The sequence below is a fragment of the Rhinoderma darwinii genome (genome assembly GCF_050947455.1).
Source record: "Rhinoderma darwinii isolate aRhiDar2 chromosome 2 unlocalized genomic scaffold, aRhiDar2.hap1 SUPER_2_unloc_56, whole genome shotgun sequence".
In the NCBI taxonomy this organism is placed as follows: domain Eukaryota; kingdom Metazoa; phylum Chordata; class Amphibia; order Anura; family Rhinodermatidae; genus Rhinoderma; species Rhinoderma darwinii.
The window spans coordinates 1,489,640-1,514,136 of record NW_027461725.1 but is presented as its reverse complement, the minus strand read 5'-3'; the positions used below and the strand labels follow the sequence as shown (position 1 = coordinate 1,514,136).

Here is a 24,497-nt window from a genome sequence, read left to right as displayed (position 1 = left end):
GTCTGGGAATCCGTGGTGCGGTTAACTTTTTATTATGACGTTTAGATTTTGTTTCACAATCGATTAAAAAGGACTATGGATTAAAGCATTTAACGTCAATGGCCATTCTAAGCTGAATGTGCCTGCTCTCGTCAGATCGCAGAAATTACACAGCTTAAGGCCTCGCTAGTACCAGTGTGGGAGACTCTCTTGGAATCCGTGGTGCGGTTGACTTTTTATTATGTCGTTTAGATTTTGTTTCACAATAGATTAAATAGGACTATGGATTAAAGAATTTAACGTCAATGGTCATTCTAAGCTGAATGTGCCAGCTCTCGTCAAAACGCAGAAGTTACACAGCTTAAGGCCTCGCTAGTACCAGTGTGGGAGACTGTCTGGGAATCCGTGGTGCGGTTGACTTTTTATTATGTCGTTTAGATTTTGTTTCACAATCGATTAAAAAGGACTATGGATTAAATCATTTAATGTCAATGGCCATTCTAAGCTGAATGTGCCTGCTCTCGTCAGATCGCAGAAGTTACACAGCTTAAGGCCTCGCTAGTACTAGTGTGGGAGACTGTCTGGGAATCCGTGGTGCGGTTGACTTTTTATTATGTCGTTTAGATTTTGTTTCACAATCGATTAAAAAGGACTATGGATTAAAGCATTTAATGTCAATGGCCATTCTAAGCTGAATGTCCCTGCTCTCGTCAGATCGCAGAAGTTACACAGCTTAAGGCCTCGCTAGTACCAGTGTGGGAGACTGTCTGGGAATCCGTGGTGCTGTTGACTTTTTATTATGTCGTTTAGATTTTGTTTCACAATCGATTAAAAAGGACTATGGATTAAAGCCTTTACTGTCAATGGCCATTCTAAGCTGAATGTCCCAGCTCTCGTCAGATCGCAGAAGTTACACAGTTTAAGGCCTCGCTGGTACCAGTGTGGGAGACTGTCTGGGAATGCGTGGTGCGGTTGACTTTTTATTATGTCGTTTAGATTTTGTTTCACAATCGATTAAAAAGGACTATGGATTAAAGCATTTAATGTCAATGGCCATTCTAAGCTGTATGTCCCTGCTCTCGTCAGATCGCAGAAGTTACACAGCTTAAAGCCTTGCTAGTATCAGTGTGGGAGACTGTCTGGGAATCCGTGGTGCGGTTGACTTTTTATTATGTCGTTTAGATTTTGTTTCACAATCGATTAAAAAGGACTATGGATTAAAGCATTTAATGTCATTGGCCATTCTAAGCTGAATGTGCCTGCTCTCGTCAGATCGCAGAAGTTACACAGCTTAAGTCCTCGCTAGTACCAGTGTGGGAGACTGTCTGGGAATCCGTGGTGCGGTTAACTTTTTATTATGTCGTTTAGATTTTGTTTCACAATCGATTAAAAAGGACTATGGATTAAAGCATTTAACGTCAATGGCCATTCTAAGCTGAATGTGCCTGCTCTCGTCAGATCGCAGAAATTACACAGCTTAAGGCCTCGCTAGTACCAGTGTGGGAGACTGTCTGGGAATCCGTGGTGCGGTTGACTTTTTATTATGTCGTTTAGATTTTGTTTCACAATAGATTAAATAGGACTATGGATTAAAGAATTTAACGTCAATGGCCATTCTAAGCTGAATGTGCCTGCTCTCGTCAAAACGCAGAAGTTACACAGCTTAAGGCCTCGCTAGTACCAGTGTGGGAGACTGTCTGGGAATCCGTGGTGCGGTTGACTTTTTATTATGTCGTTTAGATTTTGTTTCACAATCGATTAAAAAGGACTATGGATTAAAGCATTTAATGTCAATGGCCATTCTAAGCTGAATGTGCCTGCTCTCGTCAGATCGCAGAAGTTACATAGCTTAAGGCCTCGCTAGTACTAGTGTGGGAGACTGTCTGGGAATCCGTGGTGCGGTTGACTTTTTATTATGTCGTTTAGATTTTGTTTCACAATCGATTAAAAAGGACTATGGATTAAAGCATTTAATGTCAATGGCCATTCTAAGCTGAATGTGCCTGCTCTCGTCAGATCGCAGAAATTACCCAGCTTAAGGCCTCGCTAGTACCAGTGTGGGAGACTGTCTCGGAATCCGTTGTGCGGTTGAATTTTTATTATGTCGTTTAGATTTTGTTTCACAATCGATTAAAAAGGACTATGGATTAAAGCATTTAATGTCAATGGCCATTCTAAGCTGAATGTCCCTGCTCTCGTCAGATCGCAGAAGTTACACAGCTTAAGGCCTCGCTAGTACCAGTGTGGGAGACTGTCTGGGAATCCGTGGTGCTGTTGACTTTTTATTATGTCGTTTAGATTTTGTTTCACAATCGATTAAAAAGGACTATGGATTAAAGCATGTAATGTCAATGGCCATTCTGAGCTGAATGTGCCTGCTCTCGTCAGATCGCAGAAGTTACACAGCTTAAGGCCTCGCTAGTACCAGTGTGGGAGACTGTCTGGGAATCCGTGGTGCGGTTGACTTTTTATTATGTCGTTTAGATTTTGTTTCACAATCGATTAAAAAGGACTATGGATTAAAGCATTTAACGTCAATGGCCATTCTAAGCTGAATGTGCCTGCTCTCGTCAGAACGCAGAAGTTACATAGCTTAAGTCCCCGCTAGTACCAGTGTGGGAGACTGTCTGGGAATCCGTGGTGCGGTTGACTTTTTATTATGTTGTTTAGATTTTGTTTCACAATAGATTAAATAGGACTATGGATTAAGGCTTTTAATGTCAATGGCCATTCTAAGCTGAATGTGCCTGCTCTCGTCAGATCGGAGAAGTTACACAGCTTAAGGCCTCGCTAGTACCAGTGTGGGAGACTGTCTGGGAATCTGTGGTGCGGTTGAGTTTTTATTATGTCGTTTAGATTTTGTTTCACAATCGATTAAAAAGGACTATGGATTAAAGAATTTAATGTCAATGGCCATTCTAAGCTGAATGTCCCTGCTCTCGTCAGATCGCAGAAGTTACACAGCTTAAGGCCTCGCTAGTACCAGTGTGGGAGACTGTCTGGGAATCCGTGGTGCAGTTGACTTTTTATTATGTTGTTTAGATTTTGTTTCACAATAGATTAAATAGGACTATGGATTAAGGCTTTTAATGTCAATGGCCATTCTAAGCTGAATGTGCCTGCACTCGTCAGATCGCAGAAGTTACACAGCTTAAGGCCTCGCTAGTACCAGTGTGGGAGACTGTCTGGGAATCCGTGGTGCGGTTGACTTTTTATTATGTCGTTTAGATTTTGTTTCACAATCGATTAAAAAGGACTATGGATTAAAGCATTTAACGTCAATGGCCATTCTAAGCTGAATGTGCCTGCTCTAGTCAGAACGCAGAAGTTACACAGCTTAAGGCCTCGCTAGTACCAGTGTGGGAGACTGTCTGGGAATCCGTGGTGCGGTTGAATTTTTATTATGTCGTTTAGATTTTGTTTCACAATCGATTAAATAGGACTATGGATTAAAGAATTTAATGTCAATGGCCATTCTAAGCTGAATGTCCCTGCTCTCGTCAGATCGCAGAAGTTACACAGCTTAAGGCCTCGCTAGTACCAGTGTGGGAGACTGTCTGGGAATCCGTGGTGCAGTTGACTTTTTATTATGTTGTTTAGATTTTGTTTCACAATAGATTAAATAGGACTATGGATTAAGGCTTTTTATGTCAATGGCCATTCTAAGCTGAATGTGCCTGCACTCGTCAGATCGCAGAAGTTACACAGCTTAAGGCCTCGCTAGTACCAGTGTGGGAGACTGTCTGGGAATCCGTGGTGCGGTTCACTTTTTATTATGTCGTTTAGATTTTGTTTCACAATCGATTAAAAAGGACTATGGATTAAAGCATTTAATGTCAATGGCCATTCTAAGCTGAATGTGCCTGCTCTAGTCAGAACGCAGAAGTTACACAGCTTAAGGCCTCGCTAGTACCAGTGTGGGAGACTGTCTGGGAATCCGTGGTGCGGTTGAATTTTTATTATGTCGTTTAGATTTTGTTTCACAATCGATTAAAAAGGACTATGGATTAAAGAATTTAATGTCAATGGCCATTCTAAGCTGAATGTCCCTGCTCTCGTCAGATCGCAGAAGTTACACAGCTTAAGGCCTCGCTAGTACCAGTGTGGGAGACTGTCTGGGAATCCGTGGTGCAGTTGACTTTTTATTATGTTGTTCAGATTTTGTTTCACAATAGATTAAATAGGACTATGGATTAAGGCTTTTAATGTCAATGGCCATTCTAAGCTGAATGTGCCTGCTCTCGTCAGATCGCAGAAGTTACACAGCTTAACGCCTCGCTAGTACCAGTGTGTGAGACTGTCTGGGAATCCGTGGTGCGGTTAACTTTTTATTATGACGTTTAGATTTTGTTTCACAATCGATTAAAAAGGACTATGGATTAAAGCATTTAACGTCAATGGCCATTCTAAGCTGAGTGTGCCTGCTCTCGTCAGATCGCAGAAATTACACAGCTTAAGGCCTCGCTAGTACCAGTGTGGGAGACTCTCTGGGAATCCGTGGTGCGGTTGACTTTTTATTATGTCGTTTAGATTTTGTTTCACAATAGATTAAATAGGACTATGGATTAAAGAATTTAACGTCAATGGTCATTCTAAGCTGAATGTGCCAGCTCTCGTCAAAACGCAGAAGTTACACAGCTTAAGGCCTCGCTAGTACCAGTGTGGGAGACTGTCTGGGAATCCGTGGTGCGGTTGACTTTTTATTATGTCGTTTAGATTTTGTTTCACAATCGATTAAAAAGGACTATGGATTAAATCATTTAATGTCAATGGCCATTCTAAGCTGAATGTGCCTGCTCTCGTCAGATCGCAGAAGTTACACAGCTTAAGGCCTCGCTAGTACTAGTGTGGGAGACTGTCTGGGAATCCGCGGTGCGGTTGACTTTTTATTATGTCGTTTAGATTTTGTTTCACAATCGATTAAAAAGGACTATGGATTAAAGCATTTAATGTCAATGGCCATTCTAAGCTGAATGTCCCTGCTCTCGTCAGATCGCAGAAGTTACACAGCTTAAGGCCTCGCTAGTACCAGTGTGGGAGACTGTCTGGGAATCCGTGGTGCTGTTGACTTTTTATTATGTCGTTTAGATTTTGTTTCACAATCGATTAAAAAGGACTATGGATTAAAGCATTTAATGTCAATCTCCATTCTAAGCTGAATGTGCCTGCTCTCGTCAGATCGCAGAAGTTACACAGCTTAAGCCCTCGCTAGTACCAGTGTGGGAGACTGTCTGGGAATCCGTGGTGCGGTTGACTTTTTATTATGTCGTATAGATTTTGTTTCACAATCGATTAAAAAGGACTATGGATTAAAGCATTTAACGTCAATGGCCATTCTAAGCTGAATGTACCTGCTCTCGTCAGAACGCAGAAGTTACATAGCTTAAGTCCTCGCTAGTACCAGTGTGGGAGACTGTCTGGGAATCCGTGGTGCGGTTGACTTTTTATTATGTTGTTTAGATTTTGTTTCACAATAGATTAAATAGGACTATGGATTAAGGCTTTTAATGTTAATGGCCATTCTAAGCTGAATGTGCCTGCTCTCGTCAGATCGCAGAAGTTACACAGCTTAAGGCCTCGCTAGTACCAGTGTGGGAGACTGTCTGGGGATCCGTGGTGCGGTTGAGTTTTTATTATGTCGTTTAGATTTTGTTTCACAATCGATTAAAAAGGACTATGGATTAAAGCCTTTACTGTCAATGGCCATTCTAAGCTGAATGTCCCAGCTCTCGTCAGATCGCAGAAGTTACACAGTTTAAGGCCTCGCTGGTACCAGTGTGGGAGACTGTCTGGGAATGCGTGGTGCGGTTGACTTTTTATTATGTCGTTTAGATTTTGTTTCACAATCGATTAAAAAGGACTATGGATTAAAGCATTTAATGTCAATGGCCATTCTAAGCTGTATGTCCCTGCTCTCGTCAGATCGCAGAAGTTACACAGCTTAAAGCCTTGCTAGTATCAGTGTGGGAGACTGTCTGGGAATCCGTGGTGCGGTTGACTTTTTATTATGTCGTTTAGATTTTGTTTCACAATCGATTAAAAAGGACTATGGATTAAAGCATTTAATGTCATTGGCCATTCTAAGCTGAATGTGCCTGCTCTCGTCAGATCGCAGAAGTTACACAGCTTAAGTCCTCGCTAGTACCAGTGTGGGAGACTGTCTGGGAATCCGTGGTGCGGTTAACTTTTTATTATGTCGTTTAGATTTTGTTTCACAATCGATTAAAAAGGACTATGGATTAAAGCATTTAACATCAATGGCCATTCTAAGCTGAATGTGCCTGCTCTCGTCAGATCGCAGAAATTACACAGCTTAAGGCCTCGCTAGTACCAGTGTGGGAGACTGTCTGGGAATCCGTGGTGCGGTTGACTTTTTATTATGTCGTTTAGATTTTGTTTCACAATAGATTAAATAGGACTATGGATTAAAGAATTTAACGTCAATGGCCATTCTAAGCTGAATGTGCCTGCTCTCGTCAAAACGCAGAAGTTACACAGCTTAAGGCCTCGCTAGTACCAGTGTGGGAGACTGTCTGGGAATCCGTGGTGCGGTTGACTTTTTATTATGTCGTTTAGATTTTGTTTCACAATCGATTAAAAAGGACTATGGATTAAAGCATTTAATGTCAATGGCCATTCTAAGCTGAATGTGCCTGCTCTCGTCAGATCGCAGAAGTTACATAGCTTAAGGCCTCGCTAGTACTAGTGTGGGAGACTGTCTGGGAATCCGTGGTGCGGTTGACTTTTTATTATGTCGTTTAGATTTTGTTTCACAATCGATTAAAAAGGACTATGGATTAAAGCATTTAATGTCAATGGCCATTCTAAGCTGAATGTGCCTGCTCTCGTCAGATCGCAGAAGTTACCCAGCTTAAGGCCTCGCTAGTACCAGTGTGGGAGACTGTCTCGGAATCCGTTGTGCGGTTGAATTTTTATTATGTCGTTTAGATTTTGTTTCACAATCGATTAAAAAGGACTATGGATTAAAGCATTTAATGTCAATGGCCATTCTAAGCTGAATGTCCCTGCTCTCGTCAGATCGCAGAAGTTACACAGCTTAAGGCCTCGCTAGTACCAGTGTGGGAGACTGTCTGGGAATCCGTGGTGCTGTTGACTTTTTATTATGTCGTTTAGATTTTGTTTCACAATCGATTAAAAAGGACTATGGATTAAAGCATGTAATGTCAATGGCCATTCTGAGCTGAATGTGCCTGCTCTCGTCAGATCGCAGAAGTTACACAGCTTAAGGCCTCGCTAGTACCAGTGTGGGAGACTGTCTGGGAATCCGTGGTGCGGTTGACTTTTTATTATGTCGTTTAGATTTTGTTTCACAATCGATTAAAAAGGACTATGGATTAAAGCATTTAACGTCAATGGCCATTCTAAGCTGAATGTGCCTGCTCTCGTCAGAACGCAGAAGTTACATAGCTTAAGTCCTCGCTAGTACCAGTGTGGGAGACTGTCTGGGAATCCGTGGTGCGGTTGACTTTTTATTATGTTGTTTAGATTTTGTTTCACAATATATTAAATAGGACTATGGATTAAGGCTTTTAATGTCAATGGCCATTCTAAGCTGAATGTGCCTGCTCTCGTCAGATCGGAGAAGTTACACAGCTTAAGGCCTCGCTAGTACCAGTGTGGGAGACTGTCTGGGAATCTGTGGTGCGGTTGAGTTTTTATTATGTCGTTTAGATTTTGTTTCACAATCGATTAAAAAGGACTATGGATTAAAGCCTTTAATGTCAATGGCCATTCTAAGCTGAATGTCCCTGCTCTCGTCAGATCGCAGAAGTTACACAGCTTAAGGCCTCGCTGGTACCAGTGTGGGAATGCGTGGTGCGGTTGACTTTTTATTATGTTGTTTAGATTTTGTTTCACAATAGATTAAATAGGACTATGGATTAAGGCTTTTAATGTCAATGGCCATTCTAAGCTGAATGTGCCTGCACTCGTCAGATCGCAGAAGTTACACAGCTTAAGGCCTCGCTAGTACCAGTGTGGGAGACTGTCTGAGAATCCGTAGTGCGGTTGACTTTTTATTATGTCGTTTAGATTTTGTTTCACAATCGATTAAAAAGGACTATGGATTAAAGCATTTAATGTCAATGGCCAATCTAAGCTGAATGTGCTTGCTCTCGTCAGATCGCAGAAGTTACACAGCTTAAGGCCTCGCTAGTACCATTGTGGGAGACTGTCTGGGAATCCGTGGTGCGGTTGTATTTTTATTATGTCGTTTAGATTTTGTTTCACAATAGATTAAATAGGACTATGGATTAAACAATTTAATGTCAATGGCCATTCTAAGCTGAATGTGCCTGCTCTCGTCAAAACGCAGAAGTTACACAGCTTAAGGCCTCGCTAGTACCAGTGTGGGAGACTGTCTGGGAATCCGTGGTGCGGTTGTATTTTTATTATGTCGTTTAGATTTTGTTTCACAATCGATTAAAAAGGACTATGGATTAAAGCATTTAATGTCAATGGCCATTCTAAGCTGAATGTCCCTGCTCTCGTCAGATCGCAGAAGTTACACAGCTTAAGGCCTTGCTAGTACCAGTGTGGGAGACAGTCTGGGAATCCGTGGTGCGGTTGACTTTTTATTATGTCGTTTAGATTTTGTTTCACAATCGATTAAAAAGGACTATGGATTAAAGCATTTAATGTCAATGGCCATTCTAAGCTTAATGTGCCTGCTCTCGTCAGATCGCAGAAGTTACACAGCTTAAGTCCTCGCTAGTACCAGTGTGGGAGACTGTCTGGGAATCCGTGGTGCGGTTAACTTTTTATTATGTCGTTTAGATTTTGTTTCACAATCGATTAAAAAGGACTATGGATTAAAGCATTTAACGTCAATGGCCATTCTAAGCTGAATGTGCCTGCTCTCGTCAGATAGCAGAAATTACACAGCTTAAGGCCTCGCTAGTACCAGTGTGGGAGACTGTCTGGGAATCCGTGGTGCGGTTGATTTTTTATTATGTCGTTTAGATTTTGTTTCACAATAGATTAAATAGGACTATGGATTAAAGAATTTAACGTCAATGGCCATTCTAAGCTGAATGTGCCTGCTCTCGTCAAAACGCAGAAGTTACACAGCTTAAGGCCTCGCTAGTACCAGTGTGGGAGACTGTCTGGGAATCCGTGGTGCGGTTGACTTTTTATTATGTCGTTTAGATTTTGTTTCACAATCGATTAAAAAGGACTATGGATTAAAGCATTTAATGTCAATGGCCATTCTAAGCTGAATGTGCCTGCTATCGTCAGATCGCAGAAGTTACACAGCTTAAGGCCTCGCTAGTACTAGTGTGGGAGACTGTCTGGGAATCCGTGGTGCGGTTGACTTTTTATTATGTCGTTTAGATTTTGTTTCACAATCGATTAAAAAGGACTATGGATTAAAGCATTTAATGTCAATGGCCGTTCTAAGCTGAATGTCCCTGCTCTCGTCAGAACGCAGAAGTTACACAGCTTAAGCCCTCGCTAGTACCGGTGTGGTAGACTGTCTGGGAATCCGTGGTGCTGTTGAATTTTTATTATGTCGTTTAGATTTTGTTTCACAATCGATTAAAAAGGACTATGGATTAAAGCATTTAATGTCAATGTCCATTCTAAGCTGAATGTGCCTGCTCTCGTCAGTTCGCAGAAGTTACACAGCTTAAGACCTCGCTAGTACCAGTGTGGGAGACTGTCTGGGAATCCGTGGTGCGGTTGACTTTTTATTATGTCGTTTAGATTTTGTTTCACAATCGATTAAAAAGGACTATGGATTAAAGCATTTAACGTCAATGGCCATTCTAAGCTGAATGTGCCTGCTCTCGTCAGAACGCAGAAGTTACATAGCTTAAGTCCTCGCTAGTACCAGTGTGGGAGACTGTCTGGGAATCCGTGGTGCGGTTGACTTTTTATTATGTTGTTTAGATTTTGTTTCACAATAGATTAAATAGGACTATGGATTAAGGCTTTTAATGTCAATGGCCATTCTAAGCTGAATGTGCCTGCTCTCGTCAGATCGCAGAAGTTACACAGCTTAAGGCCTCCCTAGTACCAGTGTGGGAGACTGTCTGGGAAACCGTGGTGCGGTTGAGTTTTTATTATGTCGTTTAGATTTTGTTTCACAATCGATTAAAAAGGACTATGGATTAAAGCCTTTAATGTCAATGGCCATTCTAAGCTGAATGTCCCTGCTCTCGTCAGATCGCAGAAGTTACACAGCTTAAGGCCTCGCTGGTACCAGTGTGGGAGACTGTCTGGGAATGCGTGGTGCGGTTGACTTTTTATTATGTTGTTTAGATTTTGTTTCACAATAGATTAAATAGGACTATGGATTAAGGCTTTTAATGTCAATGGCCATTCTAAGCTGAATGTGCCTGCTCTCGTCAGATCGCAGAAGTTACACAGCTTAAGGCCTAGCTAGTACCAGTGTGGGAGACTGTCTGGGAATCAGTGGTGCGGTTGACTTTTTATTATTTCGTTTAGATTTTGTTTCACAATAGATTAAATAGGACTATGGATTAAAACATTTAACGTCAATGGCCATTCTAAGCTGAATGTGCCTGCTCTCGTCAGATCGCAGAAGTTACACAGCTTAAGGCCTCGCTAGTACCAGTGTGGGAGACTGTCTAGGAATCCGTGGTGCGGTTGACTTTTTATTATGTCGTTTAGATTTTGTTTCACAATAGATTAAAAAGGACTATGGATTAAAGCGTTTAGTGGCAATGGCCATTCTAAGCTGAATGTGCCTTCTCTCGTTAGATCGCAGAAGTTACACAGCTTAACGCCTCGCTAGTACCAGTGTGGGTGACTGTCTGGGAATCCGTGGTGCGGTTGACTTTTTATTATGTCGTTTAGATTTTGTTTCACAATAGATTAAATAGGACTATGGATTAAAGCATTTAACGTCAATGGCCATTCTAAGCTGAATGTGCCTGCTCTCGTCAGATCGCAGAAGTTACACAGCTTAAGGCCTCGCTAGTACCAGTGTGGGAGACTGTCTGGGAATCCGTGGTGCGGTTGACTTTTTATTATGTTGTTTAGATTTTGTTTCACATTAGATTAAATAGGACTATGGATTAAGGCTTTTAATGTCAATGGCCATTCTAAGCTGAATGTGCCTGCTCTCGTCAGATCGCAGAAGTTACACAGCTTAAGGCCTAGCTAGTACCAGTGTGGGAGACTGTCTGGGAATCCGTGGTGCGGTTGACTTTTTATTATTTCGTTTAGATTTTGTTTCACAATAGATTAAATAGGACTATGGATTAAAACATTTAACATCAATGGCCATTCTAAGCTGAATGTGCCTGCTCTCGTCAGATCGCAGAAGTTACACAGCTTAAGGCCTCGCTAGTACCAGTGTGGGAGACTGTCTGGGAATCCATGGTGCGGTTGACTTTTTATTATGTTGTTTAGATTTTGTTTCACAATAGATTAAATAGGACTATGGATTAAATCATTTAACGTCAATGGCCATTCTAAGCTGAATGTGCCTGCTCTCGTCAGATCGCAGAAGTTACCCAGCTTAAGGCCTCGCTAGTACCAGTGTGCGAGACTGTCTCGGAATCCGTTGTGCGGTTGAATTTTTATTATGTCGTTTAGATTTTGTTTCACAATCGATTAAAAAGGACTATGGATTAAAGCATTTAATGTCAATGGCCATTCTAAGCTGAATGTCCCTGCTCTCGTCAGATCGCAGAAGTTACACAGCTTAATGCCTCGCTAGTACCAGTGTGGGAGACTGTCTGGGAATCCGTGGTGCTGTTGACTTTTTATTATGTCGTTTAGATTTTGTTTCACAATCGATTAAAAAGGACTATGGATTAAAGCATTTAATGTCAATGGCCATTCTAAGCTGAATGTGCCTGCTCTCGTCAGATCGCAGAAGTTACACAGCTTAAGGCCTCGCTAGTACCAGTGTGGGAGACTGTCTGGGAATCCGTGGTGCGGTTGACTTTTTATTATGTCGTTTAGATTTTGTTTCACAATCGATTAAAAAGGACTATGGATTAAAGCATTTAACGTCTATGGCCATTCTAAGCTGAATGTGCCTGCTCTCGTCAGATCGCAGAAGTTATACAGCTTAAGGCCTCGCTAGTACCAGTGTGGGAGACTGTCTGGGAATCCGTGGTGCGGTTGACTTTTTATTATGTCGTTTAGATTTTGTTTCACAATCGATTAAAAAGGACTATGGATTAAAGCATTTAAAGTCAATGGCCATTCTAAGCTGAATGTGCCTGCTCTCGTTAGATCGCAGAAGTTACACAGCTTAACGCCTCGCTAGTACCAGTGTGGGAGACTGTCTGGGAATCCGTGGTGCGGTTGCCTTTTTATTATGTCGTTTAGATTTTGTTTCACAATAGATTAAATAGGACTATGGATTAAAGCATTTAACGTCAATGGCCATTCTAAGCTGAATGTGCCTGCTCTCGTCAGATAGCAGAAATTACACAGCTTAAGGCCTCGCTAGTACCAGTGTGGGAGACTGTCTGGGAATCCGTGGTGCGGTTGATTTTTTATTATGTCGTTTAGATTTTGTTTCACAATAGATTAAATAGGACTATGGATTAAAGAATTTAACGTCAATGGCCATTCTAAGCTGAATGTGCCTGCTCTCGTCAAAACGCAGAAGTTACACAGCTTAAGGCCTCGCTAGTACCAGTGTGGGAGACTGTCTGGGAATCCGTGGTGCGGTTGACTTTTTATTATGTCGTTTAGATTTTGTTTCACAATCGATTAAAAAGGACTATGGATTAAAGCATTTAATGTCAATGGCCATTCTAAGCTGAATGTGCCTGCTATCGTCAGATCGCAGAAGTTACACAGCTTAAGGCCTCGCTAGTACTAGTGTGGGAGACTGTCTGGGAATCCGTGGTGCGGTTGACTTTTTATTATGTCGTTTAGATTTTGTTTCACAATCGATTAAAAAGGACTATGGATTAAAGCATTTAATGTCAATGGCCGTTCTAAGCTGAATGTCCCTGCTCTCGTCAGAACGCAGAAGTTACACAGCTTAAGCCCTCGCTAGTACCGGTGTGGTAGACTGTCTGGGAATCCGTGGTGCTGTTGAATTTTTATTATGTCGTTTAGATTTTGTTTCACAATCGATTAAAAAGGACTATGGATTAAAGCATTTAATGTCAATGTCCATTCTAAGCTGAATGTGCCTGCTCTCGTCAGTTCGCAGAAGTTACACAGCTTAAGACCTCGCTAGTACCAGTGTGGGAGACTGTCTGGGAATCCGTGGTGCGGTTGACTTTTTATTATGTCGTTTAGATTTTGTTTCACAATCGATTAAAAAGGACTATGGATTAAAGCATTTAACGTCAATGGCCATTCTAAGCTGAATGTGCCTGCTCTCGTCAGAACGCAGAAGTTACATAGCTTAAGTCCTCGCTAGTACCAGTGTGGGAGACTGTCTGGGAATCCGTGGTGCGGTTGACTTTTTATTATGTTGTTTAGATTTTGTTTCACAATAGATTAAATAGGACTATGGATTAAGGCTTTTAATGTCAATGGCCATTCTAAGCTGAATGTGCCTGCTCTCGTCAGATCGCAGAAGTTACACAGCTTAAGGCCTCGCTAGTACCAGTGTGGGAGACTGTCTGGGAATCCGTGGTGCGGTTGAGTTTTTATTATGTCGTTTAGATTTTGTTTCACAATCGATTAAAAAGGACTATGGATTAAAGCCTTTAATGTCAATGGCCATTCTAAGCTGAATGTCCCTGCTCTCGTCAGATCGCAGAAGTTACACAGCTTAAGGCCTCGCTGGTACCAGTGTGGGAGACTGTCTGGGAATGCGTGGTGCGGTTGACTTTTTATTATGTTGTTTAGATTTTGTTTCACAATAGATTAAATAGGACTATGGATTAAGGCTTTTAATGTCAATGGCCATTCTAAGCTGAATGTGCCTGCTCTCGTCAGATCGCAGAAGTTACACAGCTTAAGGCCTAGCTAGTACCAGTGTGGGAGACTGTCTGGGAATCAGTGGTGCGGTTGACTTTTTATTATTTCGTTTAGATTTTGTTTCACAATAGATTAAATAGGACTATGGATTAAAACATTTAACGTCAATGGCCATTCTAAGCTGAATGTGCCTGCTCTCGTCAGATCGCAGAAGTTACACAGCTTAAGGCCTCGCTAGTACCAGTGTGGGAGACTGTCTAGGAATCCGTGGTGCGGTTGACTTTTTATTATGTCGTTTAGATTTTGTTTCACAATAGATTAAAAAGGACTATGGATTAAAGCGTTTAGTGGCAATGGCCATTCTAAGCTGAATGTGCCTTCTCTCGTTAGATCGCAGAAGTTACACAGCTTAACGCCTCGCTAGTACCAGTGTGGGTGACTGTCTGGGAATCCGTGGTGCGGTTGACTTTTTATTATGTCGTTTAGATTTTGTTTCACAATAGATTAAATAGGACTATGGATTAAAGCATTTAACGTCAATGGCCATTCTAAGCTGAATGTGCCTGCTCTCGTCAGATCGCAGAAGTTACACAGCTTAAGGCCTCGCTAGTACCAGTGTGGGAGACTGTCTGGGAATCCGTGGTGCGGTTGACTTTTTATTATGTTGTTTAGATTTTGTTTCACATTAGATTAAATAGGACTATGGATTAAGGCTTTTAATGTCAATGGCCATTCTAAGCTGAATGTGCCTGCTCTCGTCAGATCGCAGAAGTTACACAGCTTAAGGCCTAGCTAGTACCAGTGTGGGAGACTGTCTGGGAATCCGTGGTGCGGTTGACTTTTTATTATTTCGTTTAGATTTTGTTTCACAATAGATTAAATAGGACTATGGATTAAAACATTTAACATCAATGGCCATTCTAAGCTGAATGTGCCTGCTCTCGTCAGATCGCAGAAGTTACACAGCTTAAGGCCTCGCTAGTACCAGTGTGGGAGACTGTCTGGGAATCCATGGTGCGGTTGACTTTTTATTATGTTGTTTAGATTTTGTTTCACAATAGATTAAATAGGACTATGGATTAAATCATTTAACGTCAATGGCCATTCTAAGCTGAATGTGCCTGCTCTCGTCAGATCGCAGAAGTTACCCAGCTTAAGGCCTCGCTAGTACCAGTGTGCGAGACTGTCTCGGAATCCGTTGTGCGGTTGAATTTTTATTATGTCGTTTAGATTTTGTTTCACAATCGATTAAAAAGGACTATGGATTAAAGCATTTAATGTCAATGGCCATTCTAAGCTGAATGTCCCTGCTCTCGTCAGATCGCAGAAGTTACACAGCTTAAGGCCTCGCTAGTACCAGTGTGGGAGACTGTCTGGGAATCCGTGGTGCTGTTGACTTTTTATTATGTCGTTTAGATTTTGTTTCACAATCGATTAAAAAGGACTATGGATTAAAGCATTTAATGTCAATGGCCATTCTAAGCTGAATGTGCCTGCTCTCGTCAGATCGCAGAAGTTACACAGCTTAAGGCCTCGCTAGTACCAGTGTGGGAGACTGTCTGGGAATCCGTGGTGCGGTTGACTTTTTATTATGTCGTTTAGATTTTGTTTCACAATCGATTAAAAAGGACTATGGATTAAAGCATTTAACGTCTATGGCCATTCTAAGCTGAATGTGCCTGCTCTCGTCAGATCGCAGAAGTTATACAGCTTAAGGCCTCGCTAGTACCAGTGTGGGAGACTGTCTGGGAATCCGTGGTGCGGTTGCCTTTTTATTATGTCGTTTAGATTTTGTTTCACAATCGATTAAAAAGGACTATGGATTAAAGCATTTAAAGTCAATGGCCATTCTAAGCTGAATGTGCCTGCTCTCGTTAGATCGCAGAAGTTACACAGCTTAACGCCTCGCTAGTACCAGTGTGGGAGACTGTCTGGGAATCCGTGGTGCGGTTGCCTTTTTATTATGTCGTTTAGATTTTGTTTCACAATAGATTAAATAGGACTATGGATTAAAGCATTTAACGTCAATGGCCATTCTAAGCTGAATGTGCCTGCTCTCGTCCGAACGCAGAAGTTACACAGCTTAAGGCCTCGCTAGTACCAGTGTGGGAGACTGTCTGGGAATCTGTGGTGCGGTTGAGTTTTTATTATGTCGTTTAGATTTTGTTTCACAATCGATTAAAAAGGACTATGGATTAAAGCATTTAATGTCAATGGCCATTCTAAGCTGAAAGTCCCTGCTCTCGTCAGATCGCAGAAGTTACACAGCTTAAGGCCTCGCTGGTACCAGTGTGGGAGACTGTCTGGGAATGCGTGGTGCGGTTGACTTTTTATTATGTTGTTTAGATTTTGTTTCACAATAGACTAAATAGGACTATGGATTAAGGCTTTTAATGTCAATGGCCATTCTAAGCTGAATGTCCCTGCTCTCGTCAGATCGCAGAAGTTACACAGCTTAAGGCCTCGCTAGTACCAGTGTGGGAGACTGTCTGGGAATCCGTGGTGCTGTTGACTTTTTATTATGTCGTTTAGATTTTGTTTCACAATCGATTAAAAAGGACTATGGATTAAAGCATTTAATGTCAATGGCCATTCTAAGCTGAATGTGCCTGCTCTCGTCAGATCGCAGAAGTTACACAGCTTAAGGCCTCGCTAGTACCAGTGTGGGAGACTGTCTGGGAATCCGTGGTGCGGTTGACTTTTTATTATGTCGTTTAGATTTTGTTTCACAATCGATTAAAAAGGACTATGGATTAAAGCATTTAACGTCAATGGCCATTCTAAGCTGAATGTGCCTGCTCTCGTCAGATCGCAGAAGTTATACAGCTTAAGGCCTCGCTGGTACCAGTGTGGGAGACTGTCTGGGAATGCGTGGTGCGGTTGACTTTTTATTATGTTGTTTAGATTTTGTTTCACAATAGACTAAATAGGACTATGGATTAAGGCTTTTAATGTCAATGGCCATTCTAAGCTGAATGTGCCTGCTCTCATCAGATCGCAGAAGTTACACAGCTTAAGGCCTCGCTAGTACCAGTGTGGGAGACTGTCTGGGAATCCGTGGTGCGGTTGACTTTTTATTATGTCGTTTAGATTTTGTTTCACAATCGATTAAAAAAGACTATGGATTAAAGCATTTAATGTCAACGGCCATTCTAAGCTGAATGTGCCTGCTCTCGTTAGATCGCAGAAGTTACACCGCTTAACGCCTCGCTAGTACCAGTGTGGGTGACTGTCTGGGAATCCGTGGTGCGGTTGACTTTTTATTATGTCGTTTAGATTTTGTTTCACAATAGATTAAATAGGACTATGGATTAAAGCATTTAACGTCAATGGCCATTCTAAGCTGAATGTGCCTGCTCTCGTCAGATCGCAGAAGTTACACAGCTTAAGGCCTCGCTAGTACCAGTGTGGGAGACTGTCTGGGAATCCGTGGAGCGGTTGAATTTTTATTATGTCGTTTAGATTTTGTTTCACAATCGATTAAAAAGGACTATGGATTAAAGCATTTAATGTCAATGGCCATTCTAAGCTGAATGTGCCTGCTCTCGTCAGATCGCAGAAGTTACACCGCTTAAGGCCTCGCTAGTACCAGTGTGGGAGACTGTCTGGGAATCCGTGGTGCGGTTAACTTTTTATTATGTCGTTTAGATTTTGTTTCACAATTGATTAAAAAGGACTATGGATTAAAGCATTTAATGTCAATGGCCATTCTAAGCTGAATGTGCCTGCTCTCGTCAGAACGCAGAAGTTACATAGCTTAAGGCCTCGCTAGTACCAGTGTGGAAGACTGTCTGGGAATCCGTGGTGCGGTTGACTTTTTATTATGTTGTTTAGATTTTGTTTCACAATAGATTAAATAGGACTATGGATTAAGGCTTTTAATGTCAATGGCCATTCTAAGCTGAATGTGCCTGCTCTCGTCAGATCGCAGAAGTTACACAGCTTAAGGCCTCGCTAGTACCAGTGTGGGAGACTGTCTGGGAATCCGTGGTGCGGTTGACTTTTTATTATGTCGTTTAGATTTTGTTTCACAATCGATTAAAAAGGACTATGGATTAAAGCATTTAATGTCAATGGCCATTCTAAGCTGAATGTGCATGCTCTCGTTAGATCGCAGAAGTTAAACAGCTTAACGCCTCGCTAGTACCAGTGTGGGAGATTGTCTGGGAATCCGTGGTGCGGTTGACTTTTTATTATTTCGTTTAGATTTTGTTTCACAATAGATTAAATAGGACTATGGATTAAATCATTTAACGTCAATGGCCATTCTAAGCTGAATGTGCCTGCTCTCGTCAGATCGCAGAAGTTACACAGCTTAAGGCCTCGCTAGTACCAGTGTGGGAGACTGTCTGGGAATCCGTGGTGCGGTTGAATTTTTATTATGTCGTTTAGATTTTGTTTCACAATCGATTAAAAAGGACTATGGATTAAAGCATTTAATGTCAATGGCCATTCTAAGCTGAACGTCCCTGCTCTCGTCAGATCGCAGAAGTTACACAGCTTAAGGCCTCTCTAGTACCAGTGTGGGAGACTGTCTGGGAATCCGTGGTGCGGTTGACATTTTATTATGTCGTTTAGATTTTGTTTCACAATCGATTAAAAAGGACTATGGATTAAAGCATTTAATGTCAATGGCCATTCTAAGCTGAATGTGCCTGCTCTCGTCAGATCGCAGAAGTTACACAGCTTAAGGCCTCGCTAGTACCAGTGTGGGAGACTGTCTGGTAATCCGTGGTGCGTTTGACTTTTTATTATGTCGTTTAGATTTTGTTTCACAATAGATTAAAAAGGACTATGGATTAAAGCATTTAATGTCAATGGCCATTCTAAGCTGAATGTGCCTGCTCTCGTCAGATCGCAGAAGTTACACAGCTTAAGGCCTCGCTAGTACCAGTGTGGGAGACTGTCTGGGAATCCGTGGTGCGGTTGACTTCTTATTATGTCGTTTAGATTATGTTTCACAATAGATTAAATAGGACTATGGATTAAAGCATTTAACGTCAATAGCCATTCTAAGCTGAATGTGCCTGCTCTCGTCAGAACGCAGAAGTTACACAGCTTAAGGCCTCGCTAGTACCAGTGTGGGAGACTGTCTGGGAATCCGTGGTGTGGTTGAATTTTATTATGTCGTTTAGATTTTGTTTCACAATCGATTAAAAAGGACTATGGATTAAAGCCTTTAATGTCAATGGCCATTCTAAACTGAAAGTCCCTGCTCTCGTCAGATCGCAGAAGTTACACAGCTTAAGGCCTCGCTAGTACCAGTGTGGGAGACTGTCTGGGAATCCGTGGTGCGGTTGAGTTTTTATTATGTTGTTTAGATTTTGTTTCACAATAGATTAAATAGGACTATGGATTAAGGCTTTTAATGTCAATGGCCATTCTAAGCTGAATGTGCCTGCACTCGTCAGATCGCAGAAGTTACACAGCTTAAGGCCTCGCTAGTACCAGTGTGGGAGACTGTCTGGGAATCCGTGGTGCGGTTGACTTTTTATTATGTCGTTTAGATTTTGTTTCACAATCGATTAAAAAGGACTATGGATTAAAGCATTTAACGTCAATGGCCATTCTAAGCTGAATGTGCCTGCTCTCGTCAGATAGCAGAAATTACACAGCTTAAGGCCTCGCTAGTACCAGTGTGGGAGACTGTCTGGGAATCCGTGGTGCGGTTGATTTTTTATTATGTCGTTTAGATTTTGTTTCACAATAGATTAAATAGGACTATGGATTAAAGAATTTAACGTCAATGGCCATTCTAAGCTGAATGTGCCTGCTCTCGTCAAAACGCAGAAGTTACACAGCTTAAGGCCTCGCTAGTACCAGTGTGGGAGACTGTCTGGGAATCCGTGGTGCGGTTGACTTTTTATTATGTCGTTTAGATTTTGTTTCACAATCGATTAAAAAGGACTATGGATTAACCCCTTAAGGACGCAGCCTAGTTTGGGCCTTAAGGCTCAGAGCCCATTTTTCAAATCTGACATATTTCACTTTATGTGGTAATAACGTCGGAATGCTTAAACCTATCCAAGCGATTCTGAGATTGTTTTCTCGTGACACTTTGGGCTTCATGTTCGTGGTAAAATTTGGTCGATATATTCAGTCTTTATTTGTGAAAAATTGCAAAATTTAGAGAAAATTTACAAAAAATCGCATTTTTCAGAATTTAAATGCATCTGCTTGAAAAACAGACGGTTATACCACCCAAAATAGTTACTAGTTCACATTTCCCATATGTCTACTTTAGATTGGCATCGTTTTTTGAACATTATTTTATTTTTCTTGGACGTTACAAGGCTTAGAACATAAACAGCAATTTCGCATATTCTTTAGAAAATTTCAAAAGCCTTTTTTTGAAGGTGCCAGTTCAGTTCTGAAGTGGATTTGAGGGGCCTATGTATTAGAAACCCCCATAAAACACCCCATTTTAAAAACTAGACCCCTCAAAGTATTCAAAACAGCATATAGAAAGTTTTTTAACCCTTCAGGCATTTCACAGGAATTAAAGCAAAGTGGAAATGAAATTTGCAAATTTCATTTTTTCTGCTGAATTTCAATTTTATTCAATTTTTTTTTAGTAACAGAGAAGGTTTTACCAGAGAAATACTACAAAATATGTATTGTCCAGATTCTGCAGTTTTTAGAAATGTCCCACATGTGTGTCTACTGCGCTCGTGGACTAAAACACAAGCCCTAGAAGCAAAGAAGCACCTAGTGCATTTTGAGGCCTCTTTTTTATTAGAATATATTTTAGGCAGCATGCCAGGTTTGAAGAGGTGTTGAGGTATCAAAACAATGGAAACCCACCAGAAGTGACCCCATTTTGGAAATTACACCCCTCAAGGAATTCATTTATGTTTTTTGTTATCATTTTGACCGCACAGTCTTTTCACAGCACCTATTTGAATTGGGCTGTGAAATGAAAAAAATGATATTTTTTCCAATAAGATGTCATTTTTGATCAAAATTTCTTATTTTCACAGGGAACAACATACCCCATTTTGTTGCCCAATTTGTCCTTAGTGCGGCAATACCCCATTTGTGGTGATAAACTGCCGTTTGGGCCCATGGGAGGGCTCAGAAGGAAAGGAGCGCTATGTGTTTGTTGGAGTCCAGATTTTGCTGGATTGGTTTTCGGGTGCCATGTCGCATTTGCAGAGGCCCAGAGGTATCAAAACAATGGAAACCCACCAGAAGTGACCCCATTTTGGAAACTACACCCCTCAAGGAATTCATTTATGGTTTTTGTTATCATTTTGACCGCACAGTTTTTTCACAGCACCTATTTGAATTGGGCTGTGAAATGAAAAAAATGATATTTTTTCCAATAAGATGTCATTTTTGATCAAAATTTCTTATTTTCACAGGGAACAACATACCCCATTTTGTTGCCCAATTTGTCCTTAGTGCGGCAATACCCCATTTGTGGTGATAAACTGCCGTTTGGGCCCATGGGAGGGCTCAGAAGGAAAGGAGCGCTATGTGTTTGTTGGAGTCCAGATTTTGCTGGATTGGTTTTCGGGTGCCATGTCGCATTTGCAGAGGCCCAGAGGTATCAAAACAATGGAAACCCACCAGAAGTGACCCCATTTTGGAAACTACACCCCTCAAGGAATTCATTTATGGTTTTTGTTATCATTTTGACCGCACAGTTTTTTCACAGCACCTATTTGAATTGGGCTGTGAAATGAAAAAAATGATATTTTTTCCAATAAGATGTCATTTTTGATCAAAATTTCTTATTTTCACAAGGAACAACATACCCCATTTTGTTGCCCAATTTGTCCTTAGTGCGGCAATACCCCATTTGTGGTGATAAACTGCTGTTTGGGCCCATGGGAGGGCTCAGAAGAAAAGGACCACCATTTGGCCTACTGGAGCTTTTCTGGTGCTAAGTCATGTATGCAGAAGCCCCTGAGGTACCAGTACAGTTGAAACCCCCGAGAAGTGACCCCATTTTAAAAACTACACCCCTTAAGACATTCATCTAGAGGTGTAGTGAGCATTTTGACCCCACAGGTACTGTGTAAAAGATAATGCGCAGCAGATGGTGCAGAGTGAGATTTGCAATTTAATATATATATATGCCATTTCAGTGTCCAATATATTGTGCCCAGCATGCGCCACCGGAGATATACACCCCTTAAATTGTAATGTGGGTTCTCCTGGGTACGGCAATACCCTACATGTGGCTGTTATCAGCTGCCTGGGCATACGGCAGGGCTCAGAAGGGAAAGATGAGGGGGGTAAGCTGTGCGGAGTGCATCAGGGTAAATTAAAAATCAAGGGATGTATGATACATTTTAAAACAATCTTTTATACAGAGCCCTGGTTTTTCGGGACACGTGTCACATTGGTATATTGTGTTCTTCCTTATCCCCCTCTTATAGCAGACTCTGCACCTCTTTTGACTCTTTCCCTTTCCACCGGTTTGGGGAACTTCTCCTGGAAAGTGTTGCCCTGGTACGATGCTGCGTGTGGCCCCGCTTCCAGAAGTACTGGGTGCCACCCCTTCCTGGTCCCTAAAGATTAGATCTTGAAATTCCAGGAAAGTTCCCCTCTGGCCTGCACATCGACGTAGCACGTACGCATTGTACAAAGCCATCTGTATGATGTGCCCGGCCAGCTTCTTATACCACACCGCATGGCGCTGTAGGGCTTCAGGACTTGATTTGACAAGTCCATCCCTCCCATGTACCTATTGTAGTCCAGGATGCAGTCTGGTTTGGGGGTGGCCTTTCCTTCATATATCCTAAATTTGTAGGTATACCCTGATGCACTCTCGCACAGCTTATACATCTTCACGCCATACCTTGCCCTCTTACTTGGCAGGTACTGGCGGAATTGAACCTTCCCTTTAAAATGTACCAGGGACTCATCAATAGAAAAACAATTCTCGGGGGTGTATGCTTGGGAAAACCGGGCACTGAAACGGTCTAATAGGGGTCTCCGTTTATACAAACGGTCAAAACTGGGGTAATCTCGGGGTGGGCACGGCTCATTATCAGTATAATGTAAGAAGCGAAGTATTGCCTCATTTATTTATTTTTTTAGGTTCCAGTTCATTTCTGAAGTTGCTTTGAGGGGCCCATATATTAGAAACCCCTATCAAACACCCCATTTTAGAAACTAGACCCCTCAAAGTATTCACAACAGCATTTAGAAAGTTTATGAACCCTTTAGGTGTTTCACAGAAATTTAGAGCAAAGTAGAGGTGAAATTTACTCTTTTTATACCATTTTTTTTATAACACAAAAGGATTTATCAGAGAAACGCAACTTAATACGTATTGCCCAGATTCTGCAGTTTAGAGAAATATCCCACATGTGGCCCTCGGGCGGTAATGGACTGAAGCACCGGCCTCCGAAGCAAAGGAGCACCTAGCGGATTTTGAGCCCTCTTTTTTATTAGGCACCATGTCCGGTTTGAAGAGGTCTTGTGGTGCCAAAACATTGGAAACCCCCCAAAAGTGACCCCAATTTGGAAACTAGACCCCTTGAGGAATCCATTGTAGTTTTCTTGGGGTGCATGCGGCTTTTTGATCAGTTTTTATTCCATTTTTAGGTGGCGTGGTGACTAATAAACAGCAATTCTACTATTGTTTTTGTATACTTTTTTTTTTACAGCGTGCACCATGCGCTATAAATGACATATTCACTTTATTCTGCGGGGCGATACGATCACGTCGATACCAGATGTTTATAGTTTTTTTTTATGTCTTATGGCGTTTGCACAATAAAATACGTTTTGTAAACAATCATTCACTTTTTGTGTTACCTTATTCTAAGAGCCATAACGTTTTTATTTTTCAATCAATAAAGCCGTGCGAGGACTTATTTTTTGCGTAACGAACTGTAGTTTCAATCAATACCATTTTTCGGTACATGCGACTTTTTGATCTCTTTTTATTCCATTTTTTGGGAGGTGAAGTGACCAAACAATTGTGATTGTGGTACGGTTTATTAATATTTTTTTTTACGGCATTCACCGTGCGGGATAAATAACAAAATAATTTTGTAGTTCAGGCCGTTACGGACGCGGCGATACCAATTATGTATAGTTTATTTGTTTGTTTATATATTTTTATTAATAATAAAGGAGTGATAAGGGAAAAAGTGGGACTTTTACTTTTATTACTTTTAAAACTTTTATTTTCTTATTTTTACACATCTTTTTTTAACTTTTTTTTTACTTTATTACTTTGTCCCACTAGGGGACTTGAGGGCAGGAGGCCCTGATCGCTATTCTAATACACTGCACTACATGCGTAGTGCAGTGTATTAGAACTGTCAGCTACTCACTGACAGCAAGCATAGTGGGTCCTGACGTTGTCAGGACCCACTAGGCTTCCGTCTATGGCATAGCCAGACGCCATTGTTTGGTGTCCGGTTGCCATAGTCACCATCGCCGGCCGCTATCGTGTAGCAGGCCGGCGATGGCGGATTAACCCCTAAGAAGCCGCGATCGCTATTGAACGCGGCTTCTGAGGGGTTAATCGGCGGGGGAGCTCCGCGATCGGTCCCGGCACATTGAGCAGTGATAGTCTGCTGTCGGAAACAGCAGCTATCACAGCTCATGAACGCGCCCCGCGCGAACGGCGCCGTGTTTACTCCATGACCTACTATTAGGTC

At 41.7% G+C, this 24,497-nt stretch overlaps 94 pseudogenes; all 94 read left to right on the top strand.

The window, feature by feature from the left end:
* Positions 1 to 94: 94 nt before the first annotated feature.
* Positions 95 to 213, top strand: LOC142681164 (5S ribosomal RNA; annotated as a pseudogene).
* Positions 214 to 280: 67 nt separating this feature from the next.
* On the top strand, positions 281 to 399 carry LOC142680218 (5S ribosomal RNA; annotated as a pseudogene).
* Positions 400 to 466: 67 nt separating this feature from the next.
* On the top strand, positions 467 to 585 carry LOC142681269 (5S ribosomal RNA; annotated as a pseudogene).
* Positions 586 to 652: 67 nt separating this feature from the next.
* On the top strand, positions 653 to 771 carry LOC142680887 (5S ribosomal RNA; annotated as a pseudogene).
* Positions 772 to 838: 67 nt separating this feature from the next.
* LOC142680318 (5S ribosomal RNA) lies at positions 839 to 957 on the top strand (annotated as a pseudogene).
* Positions 958 to 1,210: 253 nt separating this feature from the next.
* LOC142680308 (5S ribosomal RNA) lies at positions 1,211 to 1,329 on the top strand (annotated as a pseudogene).
* Positions 1,330 to 1,396: 67 nt separating this feature from the next.
* On the top strand, positions 1,397 to 1,515 carry LOC142681404 (5S ribosomal RNA; annotated as a pseudogene).
* A 67-nt stretch (positions 1,516 to 1,582) lies between these two features.
* Positions 1,583 to 1,701, top strand: LOC142681273 (5S ribosomal RNA; annotated as a pseudogene).
* A 67-nt stretch (positions 1,702 to 1,768) lies between these two features.
* On the top strand, positions 1,769 to 1,887 carry LOC142681129 (5S ribosomal RNA; annotated as a pseudogene).
* Positions 1,888 to 2,140: 253 nt separating this feature from the next.
* Positions 2,141 to 2,259, top strand: LOC142680764 (5S ribosomal RNA; annotated as a pseudogene).
* A 67-nt stretch (positions 2,260 to 2,326) lies between these two features.
* Positions 2,327 to 2,445, top strand: LOC142680893 (5S ribosomal RNA; annotated as a pseudogene).
* Positions 2,446 to 2,512: 67 nt separating this feature from the next.
* On the top strand, positions 2,513 to 2,631 carry LOC142681457 (5S ribosomal RNA; annotated as a pseudogene).
* A 253-nt stretch (positions 2,632 to 2,884) lies between these two features.
* On the top strand, positions 2,885 to 3,003 carry LOC142681095 (5S ribosomal RNA; annotated as a pseudogene).
* Positions 3,004 to 3,070: 67 nt separating this feature from the next.
* On the top strand, positions 3,071 to 3,189 carry LOC142681192 (5S ribosomal RNA; annotated as a pseudogene).
* A 67-nt stretch (positions 3,190 to 3,256) lies between these two features.
* LOC142680119 (5S ribosomal RNA) lies at positions 3,257 to 3,375 on the top strand (annotated as a pseudogene).
* A 67-nt stretch (positions 3,376 to 3,442) lies between these two features.
* Positions 3,443 to 3,561, top strand: LOC142681094 (5S ribosomal RNA; annotated as a pseudogene).
* Positions 3,562 to 3,628: 67 nt separating this feature from the next.
* On the top strand, positions 3,629 to 3,747 carry LOC142680160 (5S ribosomal RNA; annotated as a pseudogene).
* A 67-nt stretch (positions 3,748 to 3,814) lies between these two features.
* LOC142680118 (5S ribosomal RNA) lies at positions 3,815 to 3,933 on the top strand (annotated as a pseudogene).
* A 67-nt stretch (positions 3,934 to 4,000) lies between these two features.
* Positions 4,001 to 4,119, top strand: LOC142681093 (5S ribosomal RNA; annotated as a pseudogene).
* Positions 4,120 to 4,372: 253 nt separating this feature from the next.
* LOC142681123 (5S ribosomal RNA) lies at positions 4,373 to 4,491 on the top strand (annotated as a pseudogene).
* Positions 4,492 to 4,558: 67 nt separating this feature from the next.
* Positions 4,559 to 4,677, top strand: LOC142680217 (5S ribosomal RNA; annotated as a pseudogene).
* Positions 4,678 to 4,744: 67 nt separating this feature from the next.
* On the top strand, positions 4,745 to 4,863 carry LOC142680843 (5S ribosomal RNA; annotated as a pseudogene).
* A 67-nt stretch (positions 4,864 to 4,930) lies between these two features.
* Positions 4,931 to 5,049, top strand: LOC142680642 (5S ribosomal RNA; annotated as a pseudogene).
* Positions 5,050 to 5,116: 67 nt separating this feature from the next.
* On the top strand, positions 5,117 to 5,235 carry LOC142680070 (5S ribosomal RNA; annotated as a pseudogene).
* Positions 5,236 to 5,302: 67 nt separating this feature from the next.
* LOC142681229 (5S ribosomal RNA) lies at positions 5,303 to 5,421 on the top strand (annotated as a pseudogene).
* Positions 5,422 to 5,488: 67 nt separating this feature from the next.
* LOC142680301 (5S ribosomal RNA) lies at positions 5,489 to 5,607 on the top strand (annotated as a pseudogene).
* Positions 5,608 to 5,674: 67 nt separating this feature from the next.
* On the top strand, positions 5,675 to 5,793 carry LOC142680317 (5S ribosomal RNA; annotated as a pseudogene).
* Positions 5,794 to 6,046: 253 nt separating this feature from the next.
* On the top strand, positions 6,047 to 6,165 carry LOC142680307 (5S ribosomal RNA; annotated as a pseudogene).
* Positions 6,166 to 6,232: 67 nt separating this feature from the next.
* Positions 6,233 to 6,351, top strand: LOC142681161 (5S ribosomal RNA; annotated as a pseudogene).
* Positions 6,352 to 6,418: 67 nt separating this feature from the next.
* On the top strand, positions 6,419 to 6,537 carry LOC142681272 (5S ribosomal RNA; annotated as a pseudogene).
* A 67-nt stretch (positions 6,538 to 6,604) lies between these two features.
* LOC142681128 (5S ribosomal RNA) lies at positions 6,605 to 6,723 on the top strand (annotated as a pseudogene).
* A 253-nt stretch (positions 6,724 to 6,976) lies between these two features.
* Positions 6,977 to 7,095, top strand: LOC142680519 (5S ribosomal RNA; annotated as a pseudogene).
* A 67-nt stretch (positions 7,096 to 7,162) lies between these two features.
* Positions 7,163 to 7,281, top strand: LOC142680880 (5S ribosomal RNA; annotated as a pseudogene).
* Positions 7,282 to 7,348: 67 nt separating this feature from the next.
* On the top strand, positions 7,349 to 7,467 carry LOC142681416 (5S ribosomal RNA; annotated as a pseudogene).
* A 427-nt stretch (positions 7,468 to 7,894) lies between these two features.
* Positions 7,895 to 8,013, top strand: LOC142680319 (5S ribosomal RNA; annotated as a pseudogene).
* Positions 8,014 to 8,080: 67 nt separating this feature from the next.
* LOC142680366 (5S ribosomal RNA) lies at positions 8,081 to 8,199 on the top strand (annotated as a pseudogene).
* A 67-nt stretch (positions 8,200 to 8,266) lies between these two features.
* On the top strand, positions 8,267 to 8,385 carry LOC142680244 (5S ribosomal RNA; annotated as a pseudogene).
* Positions 8,386 to 8,452: 67 nt separating this feature from the next.
* LOC142680086 (5S ribosomal RNA) lies at positions 8,453 to 8,571 on the top strand (annotated as a pseudogene).
* Positions 8,572 to 8,638: 67 nt separating this feature from the next.
* On the top strand, positions 8,639 to 8,757 carry LOC142680240 (5S ribosomal RNA; annotated as a pseudogene).
* A 67-nt stretch (positions 8,758 to 8,824) lies between these two features.
* On the top strand, positions 8,825 to 8,943 carry LOC142681466 (5S ribosomal RNA; annotated as a pseudogene).
* A 67-nt stretch (positions 8,944 to 9,010) lies between these two features.
* On the top strand, positions 9,011 to 9,129 carry LOC142681271 (5S ribosomal RNA; annotated as a pseudogene).
* Positions 9,130 to 9,196: 67 nt separating this feature from the next.
* On the top strand, positions 9,197 to 9,315 carry LOC142681444 (5S ribosomal RNA; annotated as a pseudogene).
* A 67-nt stretch (positions 9,316 to 9,382) lies between these two features.
* On the top strand, positions 9,383 to 9,501 carry LOC142680315 (5S ribosomal RNA; annotated as a pseudogene).
* Positions 9,502 to 9,568: 67 nt separating this feature from the next.
* LOC142680304 (5S ribosomal RNA) lies at positions 9,569 to 9,687 on the top strand (annotated as a pseudogene).
* A 67-nt stretch (positions 9,688 to 9,754) lies between these two features.
* On the top strand, positions 9,755 to 9,873 carry LOC142681415 (5S ribosomal RNA; annotated as a pseudogene).
* Positions 9,874 to 9,940: 67 nt separating this feature from the next.
* Positions 9,941 to 10,059, top strand: LOC142680191 (5S ribosomal RNA; annotated as a pseudogene).
* A 67-nt stretch (positions 10,060 to 10,126) lies between these two features.
* Positions 10,127 to 10,245, top strand: LOC142681378 (5S ribosomal RNA; annotated as a pseudogene).
* Positions 10,246 to 10,312: 67 nt separating this feature from the next.
* Positions 10,313 to 10,431, top strand: LOC142680065 (5S ribosomal RNA; annotated as a pseudogene).
* Positions 10,432 to 10,498: 67 nt separating this feature from the next.
* LOC142681155 (5S ribosomal RNA) lies at positions 10,499 to 10,617 on the top strand (annotated as a pseudogene).
* A 253-nt stretch (positions 10,618 to 10,870) lies between these two features.
* LOC142680312 (5S ribosomal RNA) lies at positions 10,871 to 10,989 on the top strand (annotated as a pseudogene).
* Positions 10,990 to 11,056: 67 nt separating this feature from the next.
* On the top strand, positions 11,057 to 11,175 carry LOC142681245 (5S ribosomal RNA; annotated as a pseudogene).
* A 67-nt stretch (positions 11,176 to 11,242) lies between these two features.
* Positions 11,243 to 11,361, top strand: LOC142680115 (5S ribosomal RNA; annotated as a pseudogene).
* A 253-nt stretch (positions 11,362 to 11,614) lies between these two features.
* Positions 11,615 to 11,733, top strand: LOC142681178 (5S ribosomal RNA; annotated as a pseudogene).
* Positions 11,734 to 11,800: 67 nt separating this feature from the next.
* Positions 11,801 to 11,919, top strand: LOC142680300 (5S ribosomal RNA; annotated as a pseudogene).
* Positions 11,920 to 11,986: 67 nt separating this feature from the next.
* Positions 11,987 to 12,105, top strand: LOC142681132 (5S ribosomal RNA; annotated as a pseudogene).
* Positions 12,106 to 12,172: 67 nt separating this feature from the next.
* Positions 12,173 to 12,291, top strand: LOC142680278 (5S ribosomal RNA; annotated as a pseudogene).
* A 67-nt stretch (positions 12,292 to 12,358) lies between these two features.
* On the top strand, positions 12,359 to 12,477 carry LOC142681464 (5S ribosomal RNA; annotated as a pseudogene).
* A 67-nt stretch (positions 12,478 to 12,544) lies between these two features.
* Positions 12,545 to 12,663, top strand: LOC142681270 (5S ribosomal RNA; annotated as a pseudogene).
* A 67-nt stretch (positions 12,664 to 12,730) lies between these two features.
* On the top strand, positions 12,731 to 12,849 carry LOC142681443 (5S ribosomal RNA; annotated as a pseudogene).
* A 67-nt stretch (positions 12,850 to 12,916) lies between these two features.
* On the top strand, positions 12,917 to 13,035 carry LOC142680314 (5S ribosomal RNA; annotated as a pseudogene).
* A 67-nt stretch (positions 13,036 to 13,102) lies between these two features.
* LOC142680303 (5S ribosomal RNA) lies at positions 13,103 to 13,221 on the top strand (annotated as a pseudogene).
* Positions 13,222 to 13,288: 67 nt separating this feature from the next.
* LOC142681414 (5S ribosomal RNA) lies at positions 13,289 to 13,407 on the top strand (annotated as a pseudogene).
* Positions 13,408 to 13,474: 67 nt separating this feature from the next.
* Positions 13,475 to 13,593, top strand: LOC142681293 (5S ribosomal RNA; annotated as a pseudogene).
* Positions 13,594 to 13,660: 67 nt separating this feature from the next.
* LOC142681377 (5S ribosomal RNA) lies at positions 13,661 to 13,779 on the top strand (annotated as a pseudogene).
* Positions 13,780 to 13,846: 67 nt separating this feature from the next.
* On the top strand, positions 13,847 to 13,965 carry LOC142680064 (5S ribosomal RNA; annotated as a pseudogene).
* A 67-nt stretch (positions 13,966 to 14,032) lies between these two features.
* LOC142681154 (5S ribosomal RNA) lies at positions 14,033 to 14,151 on the top strand (annotated as a pseudogene).
* A 253-nt stretch (positions 14,152 to 14,404) lies between these two features.
* Positions 14,405 to 14,523, top strand: LOC142680288 (5S ribosomal RNA; annotated as a pseudogene).
* Positions 14,524 to 14,590: 67 nt separating this feature from the next.
* Positions 14,591 to 14,709, top strand: LOC142681243 (5S ribosomal RNA; annotated as a pseudogene).
* Positions 14,710 to 14,776: 67 nt separating this feature from the next.
* Positions 14,777 to 14,895, top strand: LOC142680114 (5S ribosomal RNA; annotated as a pseudogene).
* Positions 14,896 to 15,148: 253 nt separating this feature from the next.
* Positions 15,149 to 15,267, top strand: LOC142680396 (5S ribosomal RNA; annotated as a pseudogene).
* Positions 15,268 to 15,334: 67 nt separating this feature from the next.
* Positions 15,335 to 15,453, top strand: LOC142680275 (5S ribosomal RNA; annotated as a pseudogene).
* Positions 15,454 to 15,520: 67 nt separating this feature from the next.
* On the top strand, positions 15,521 to 15,639 carry LOC142681357 (5S ribosomal RNA; annotated as a pseudogene).
* A 67-nt stretch (positions 15,640 to 15,706) lies between these two features.
* LOC142680277 (5S ribosomal RNA) lies at positions 15,707 to 15,825 on the top strand (annotated as a pseudogene).
* Positions 15,826 to 15,892: 67 nt separating this feature from the next.
* Positions 15,893 to 16,011, top strand: LOC142681288 (5S ribosomal RNA; annotated as a pseudogene).
* A 67-nt stretch (positions 16,012 to 16,078) lies between these two features.
* On the top strand, positions 16,079 to 16,197 carry LOC142681307 (5S ribosomal RNA; annotated as a pseudogene).
* Positions 16,198 to 16,264: 67 nt separating this feature from the next.
* Positions 16,265 to 16,383, top strand: LOC142680377 (5S ribosomal RNA; annotated as a pseudogene).
* A 67-nt stretch (positions 16,384 to 16,450) lies between these two features.
* On the top strand, positions 16,451 to 16,569 carry LOC142680263 (5S ribosomal RNA; annotated as a pseudogene).
* A 67-nt stretch (positions 16,570 to 16,636) lies between these two features.
* On the top strand, positions 16,637 to 16,755 carry LOC142681252 (5S ribosomal RNA; annotated as a pseudogene).
* Positions 16,756 to 16,822: 67 nt separating this feature from the next.
* Positions 16,823 to 16,941, top strand: LOC142681184 (5S ribosomal RNA; annotated as a pseudogene).
* A 67-nt stretch (positions 16,942 to 17,008) lies between these two features.
* LOC142680216 (5S ribosomal RNA) lies at positions 17,009 to 17,127 on the top strand (annotated as a pseudogene).
* A 67-nt stretch (positions 17,128 to 17,194) lies between these two features.
* On the top strand, positions 17,195 to 17,313 carry LOC142680082 (5S ribosomal RNA; annotated as a pseudogene).
* A 67-nt stretch (positions 17,314 to 17,380) lies between these two features.
* Positions 17,381 to 17,499, top strand: LOC142680157 (5S ribosomal RNA; annotated as a pseudogene).
* Positions 17,500 to 17,566: 67 nt separating this feature from the next.
* Positions 17,567 to 17,685, top strand: LOC142681350 (5S ribosomal RNA; annotated as a pseudogene).
* Positions 17,686 to 17,752: 67 nt separating this feature from the next.
* LOC142680251 (5S ribosomal RNA) lies at positions 17,753 to 17,871 on the top strand (annotated as a pseudogene).
* A 67-nt stretch (positions 17,872 to 17,938) lies between these two features.
* On the top strand, positions 17,939 to 18,057 carry LOC142680255 (5S ribosomal RNA; annotated as a pseudogene).
* A 67-nt stretch (positions 18,058 to 18,124) lies between these two features.
* LOC142681231 (5S ribosomal RNA) lies at positions 18,125 to 18,243 on the top strand (annotated as a pseudogene).
* A 67-nt stretch (positions 18,244 to 18,310) lies between these two features.
* LOC142681361 (5S ribosomal RNA) lies at positions 18,311 to 18,429 on the top strand (annotated as a pseudogene).
* A 67-nt stretch (positions 18,430 to 18,496) lies between these two features.
* On the top strand, positions 18,497 to 18,615 carry LOC142680212 (5S ribosomal RNA; annotated as a pseudogene).
* Positions 18,616 to 18,682: 67 nt separating this feature from the next.
* On the top strand, positions 18,683 to 18,801 carry LOC142680239 (5S ribosomal RNA; annotated as a pseudogene).
* Positions 18,802 to 18,868: 67 nt separating this feature from the next.
* On the top strand, positions 18,869 to 18,987 carry LOC142681386 (5S ribosomal RNA; annotated as a pseudogene).
* Positions 18,988 to 19,053: 66 nt separating this feature from the next.
* LOC142680164 (5S ribosomal RNA) lies at positions 19,054 to 19,172 on the top strand (annotated as a pseudogene).
* A 67-nt stretch (positions 19,173 to 19,239) lies between these two features.
* LOC142681190 (5S ribosomal RNA) lies at positions 19,240 to 19,358 on the top strand (annotated as a pseudogene).
* Positions 19,359 to 19,425: 67 nt separating this feature from the next.
* On the top strand, positions 19,426 to 19,544 carry LOC142681463 (5S ribosomal RNA; annotated as a pseudogene).
* Positions 19,545 to 19,611: 67 nt separating this feature from the next.
* LOC142681267 (5S ribosomal RNA) lies at positions 19,612 to 19,730 on the top strand (annotated as a pseudogene).
* The last annotated feature ends 4,767 nt before the right edge of the window (positions 19,731 to 24,497 follow it).